Consider the following 5,968-nt stretch of genomic DNA (forward strand, 5'->3'; position numbering starts at 1 on the left):
GAAAACAAAGCTTCTGTTATTCTAACAAGCATGCACCTGGTGGAATGAAGAGGTTTGTGTTAGTGCGGTATTGTTGATTTTCATTCTAATGCTGAACCCTGTAGATATGTTTTATTAAGCTAATGTTATCACATCTTAAACAAATTAATACATTACATTGCATGGACAAGAAGTGCTAGTAATAGAGTGTGGCAAAATATGGCAGTAGCAGGACCTTCTGCATGAAGCTTTGCACTGAATTCACCCATTTGAAGCCTTGCTTTTGCACCACCTGGAGGCTGTAGGCTTCTCTGAAATTAACCTCTCCAAACCCATAAGAAATGCCATTTTTCACTTATGTCTACCGAGACAGCCTAGTGTCTTGATGCTATGTAGCACCAAAACTCATTCCACTGGAATTCCCTTATGGTGCCTGTGCCTGTCGTCACCACAAACAATGCTTTATAGCAACTCAGCAAAAATTTGCCAATACCATGATGGTAAGCAACTCCTAAAATAAGGTCCTCATCTATTTCCCCCATCCCATTCTTCCTGACAGCAAACTCTTGTGCTCTTGTTTGAATGTCAGACTATTCTTATCTCCAAGGTGATCTCACCTGACTTGACTGATACTTATGGATTTTTGGGTGGGTTTTTTCGGTTGGGACAAGTCATGCCAGGTGACCCTATAGTGAAGTGTATTACAGGGTTTCTGTCAGCTCCTGTAAAATGTGCCTGCTTGATACTGGGTGTTGTGGGTTAGATGTCAGAACTAGGAACTGGGCTTTCATTTTCATGTCAACCATAAGGTTTTGGTGATACTAACTAAATCTCTGTCTTAGGCTCTACTGTCATAATCTAAAAGAAAGTTGAAGCTACCTACAGCACTGAGAAATGCTGTTTTGATAGAAGTGATTCTTGACTAGACACTGCTGTAGTAGAACTGGTGACATGCAGATTGAGGCCAAGTCCACCACCTTCTGCCATAAACCATCCAGTGTTGCACCTCAGGGATCTCTTTATCTCCAAGTGGGATAGAAATTTAGGGATCACTTCAGTTCAACTTAAAATACATATTGCTAACAATTGTTTCGCAGTTTTAATCATGTCCTTGATTACCCATTTATATTGCCAGACAGTCTGAAACTAAGCAATCAATACGAAGGATTATTGCATGTCACAGTCATGGAACTGTCACTGGAAAGGATTTATGACTTTGAATGCCACAAGTTGTTATCTTGTGGCAGATAACCTGAGACTATTAATTCATGTTGATAATGTTTATAATTGCCTAGAAATTATTAAACACAGTTTAAACATCTAGTTTCTGGAGAAACAGGAAACTTTTCTCATATGACTCCTCAACCACCACTTTCCACCAATAATATGTTTAGAAAAGGAAGATCTAACTCGAGTGCTTATGCATAAATGACTCTCAAATTTTGAACTAAGCTCATTACAGTTGCATCTAATCATGCTCCATAGAGTTGGGGTGGCAGAGGGAAGAGAGGAAAGAAGACAATAATTTACAGAAGCTTTTCTAGCTTGACAATTAGAGCAGAAGATGCAGACTAGCCAGAACTAGAAGCTGCACAATTAATTACCAAGGCCTGCAAAACTTCATCTCTTCCCAGGAGACAAGCAGAGCTGAAAGTTTCCAGTTGTTCCGTCAAGCACAGGGTGCCCTCGCTTCTTCTTTGGTCCTTTTCCATGTTCCTGGCTCACTGCTGGAGAGAACAGCCTCCAAACAAAGGCTGTGACACCTGCCCACCACTCTGCAGCACTTGTCACTCTCATTTTAAGTGATGGTACAGCTCAGCATCCCTACTTAATGTTGTTATGGTGACTGTGGGAACCTAACACTGAGCGCTGCATCTGTCTGCTTCTCTACTGCTAATGATCCTGCTGTGTACAACTTCAAAAGGAACAGAACCAATGGGCTGTTTTTTAAAGCCTGGATGATCAAAGAGGCCAGTGACTACAAAACTGCGCTTCTGTTAAAAAATTTATGCTTGAGTTGGATCCCAGGTAGAGGAAGGGAGGGTAGATAAATCTCTTGGTACACCTCTACAGCTAGATCCTTTGTTCATTTAGGGCCTGACCATGTTCCTGCAGAAGATGGCAAAAATGCCCCATGTGAGCAGCCTCCAGTGGGGCCCACAACTGGTACAGCAGCTTGGAGAATGAGCTGATCAATGCCATGGTCTGGAGCTAAGTGTGTGTGCGTGTGCGTGTGTGTGTGTGTGTGTGTGTGTGCACAGACACACCTACTTTATTGGGAAGGCACTAACAGAGGGTAAGAACATGTATATGCTGGCACATACCTGGGCAGTTTCATATTACAGAGTTGCACAGGTCTCAGGGGATATTTTCCTATCATCCCTTCAGCTCTTCCTGACTTTTGCTTAACACTGGCAATTGAATCCATGTAGGTAAGTAACTTAAAATCAAATAAAATCAACAGGTGCTAAGGAAAGGTATAGAAATGAAGCGCGGGTTTTAAAAAGTTTTTAAACTCAAGTAAAAAATATAATTGATCAGTGAACAGCATAATGGTTACCTTCTTATCCTCAGCCACAGCCATATAAGAGGTTTTATTAATCTGCTTTATATCCCAGGAACTTTCTGTAAATCAGATTAGTTGGCCTCTCCCTGACCATCCCACTATATATTTGCTTGTCTTGTTGGTCTGTGTCAAGAAATACCACAGCACAGCACAAGGTGCAAACCCCTGCAGTAAGATGGACCTCAGGTGATAAGCAGGTGCTCCACAGCAATCCTGCCTATTCTAGAAATGGGTAAGAAAAGGTATTTTGAACTTTAGAAGAAAATGGCATGCTGATAATTGTTATCACTGGTGGACAACTATGGGCCCTCTTGTATGATGCTCACCTATTTAGATTCCATCTTAATGAGTTCTCAAGGATGTCCACAATTTTTTCATCCCAAAATTTCCTTTTTCTGCTTCTGAGTTGTGGGAGAAGATTCTGTTTTTTTTTTTTCTTGGTGCTGTTTACTCTTCCCTTGTGATTTGGCTGCTTCTGTTTTGTCATTTTGGTGACTGCCCCACTCGTGCCTGCCTGAGTTCAAGAAGCACTGGGGCAACACTCTCAGGCACATGGTGTGATTCCTGAGGATGGTGCTGTGTAGGGCCAGGAGTGGGACTTTGGTGATCCTTGTGGGTCCCTTCCAACTCCATTTATTCTCTGATTCCATGTGGTGAAATTGGAGCCATGGAAGCAGGCAAGCAGTGCTCCTCCTAACACCCATCTGCATGGCAGGCTGCATGGAAATCTCTCTCATGCTTCATTTTTATCTTTACAAAATATCACCAAAGAACCTTTCTGAAAGTTAGTGCTACAAACTGCATTTCTGAAAGGTACCACACAGATAACACTCTGCAGCTCTGAGCTGGCTCATAGGCCAGAGAGCTGATGAGCATTCATGAGCAAAGCATGAGAATCAAGAGTAATTAAATTTCATCAGATAAAATGATAACTCGGGAAGGGGGTGAAAAAAGCCTTCATACTTAACCAGAGAATGGGCATTTAGAAAAGGGAAAACAACTCACTACACAAGCCCCAGGATTTATTTCCTTTCAATCTTGTTTGACAACTAAAATGTAATAAAATGGAAAAAGCAAGGAGGCTGCAAATAAAGAGGTAGCTATTGACTAATGCAATACAAAACATTAAATGGTATAATAGCAGCAACAGCAGCAACACTTCCCTCAAAATCTAATATTGAGTCTGTGTTTTTACTGGTGTGATTTTTGCCTGGCACATGAAATAGCTGCTGCCAGTGAACAATGGAGATTGATGTCTCTGCTGTGGAGATGGACAAGACTGAATCCATGCTCTGATGTGTGCGTCCTGCTACTTCCATAATGCTCATGGAGGCTGCAGCAAACACGCCTAAGCAAAGCACTTTATTGCTTTGGGATGGAAAACTGCTGTTGCCAAAGTGCATTTGTGTTGTATATCTCTTCAAAGTCATGAGCAGAGCTGCACATTACTGCTGAGTTTTCGTAAAATTTGGATGTTAAAATTAGGCTTTAAAAATGGCTTCTGTATACTGCAGTACCTCTGTTTGTGTATAATATTGAAGAATATTATACCAGGTTGAGCAAAGAGCATCCACAACTACTGGAGGAGGGAGGGAAGGGAGCATGACTTGGCTTTGCAAGGAGCAGGTTGTTTTTCATGGACTAATGCAGCCAAAGTGAATTAGAGGCATAGAACAGCTACCTCTGTAATGGCATTGTGTGGGTGGGCTTTTGTCTTGAATGGTATCATAGTAACTCACAATTCAGCAGGTGGGAGGAGAAGTCACAAAAAAAGGCTCTTTTATTTATGACAACAAAAGGAAAAAATAAAAATTTTCTCCCTAAGAGATGTCAAAAGTCAGGCTCAAATATGTTGTGATGAGGATTTGTTTTGGTTTAGTAGAGAAATACATTTGAGGTTACAAGACAATAATTTTAGAGGCAGCTGAGGGTTAAAACTCTTGTCACAAATGTGTATGAGTGCTGAAGGATTGCAAAACACTATCTGTAGCTCAGGGTTCAGGAAGTAACAGTGATTGTGTTTTATTTGGGCTATTTTATTTCTTTTTTAATGTTTATGAAAGTGCATCCAAGGCAATATAAAAATCCCATGTGAGATACAGAAGGTGCAAATTACACCTTCACTGCACTGTAAAGCATAAAAAGCTCCTGGTTTTCAACTTCTTAATGTGTGAAATCTCAACTGCAGGAGACCAATAAAAGAAAAATTATTTATTCTATTTATTTCTCTTTTTAGCTATTTGATACAACTAAAATTTTTATTTCTGGCAGGCAAGAAAAAATCCAGTTAGGGAGGTTTGCAATATCCTTGTTTTCTCTATTTATTGCAGATTCTAAACGTCAAGACTAACAGTTTTACTTATTTCTAAAGCCAAATACTCAATTAAAAAAAAAAACAACCAAAAAACTCAGTGACCTGAAGAAGACTGTGGGGGAGATACATTCTTACAGATCCTCTCTTTCACACAGCACTGTCATTTCCTGAAGTGCCAAGCAGTTCTCTGTCTTAGGAATTGTAATTTTTGTCTTTGGATTACTCTTTCAAGGACAATATTTATATTGCAAGACAGATAAGGGGAGTGTCCCTTTTCTAATGAAGATATGTAAGCATAATGTGATCTCTTCCTTACCAACATGTATGGTGTTAGTTTGCCTTCCTCATATTTATCATGTAGTTAATAGGGCTCAAATTTTCTTTTAATTTTCTCATGTTACTCATTTTTACTTTAATAGGAGTTTTGCAAGGGCCAGCAAAGGAAAACCCTTATACAAGGAAAACCTTTAGCTCAAAACCAATAAAGGTAGCCTAGAAAAAGAATAGAAAAATGCACTTTAGAAGAAACATTACCAAGAGAGGAACATAAGGTTCTATGAACTTTTAAGACACTTTTATGTGTTTAGCTTAAGCAAAAATAGAAGAAGTTAAGATATTTGTAATAAAATTTTCTTGTAGTCACATTTGTTTTGAAAATATATTAAAGTGATTGATCACAAAAATCATGTCACCTTTCACAATGAGAGCCTACCTGTGAGTTCAAAGACTAGACATTGGAAGCAACTCTGCTAAGCTGGTGAAGTTTCACTGGTATGAAGTAGGTTAATTGAGCTTAGAGGATAACTTTGCCATAAATTTTAATGTCTTGAAACTAGTGTGCTACTGTTGGGAAATGCAGTTGCTTGTGTCTATATAGAAAAAAAATTATGCCTACCTCAGTGACCAGATATAAAGAATATTTTAACTACTTGAGACATTCACTTTACATATTTAAGTAAATAATCTAAACACTCTTTACAAAACAGAAAGTTGAGATCTGCTTTATAGGCTGTTGTGTATTTGGATTATAATGCAATCTACTTGACAATAAATCTTTCTATAGTTATTGTGCCACAGATGAATGATTTTAAACAACAATGATGTCATTA

This window comes from Camarhynchus parvulus, chromosome 3 (assembly GCF_901933205.1).
Source record: "Camarhynchus parvulus chromosome 3, STF_HiC, whole genome shotgun sequence".
In the NCBI taxonomy this organism is placed as follows: domain Eukaryota; kingdom Metazoa; phylum Chordata; class Aves; order Passeriformes; family Thraupidae; genus Camarhynchus; species Camarhynchus parvulus.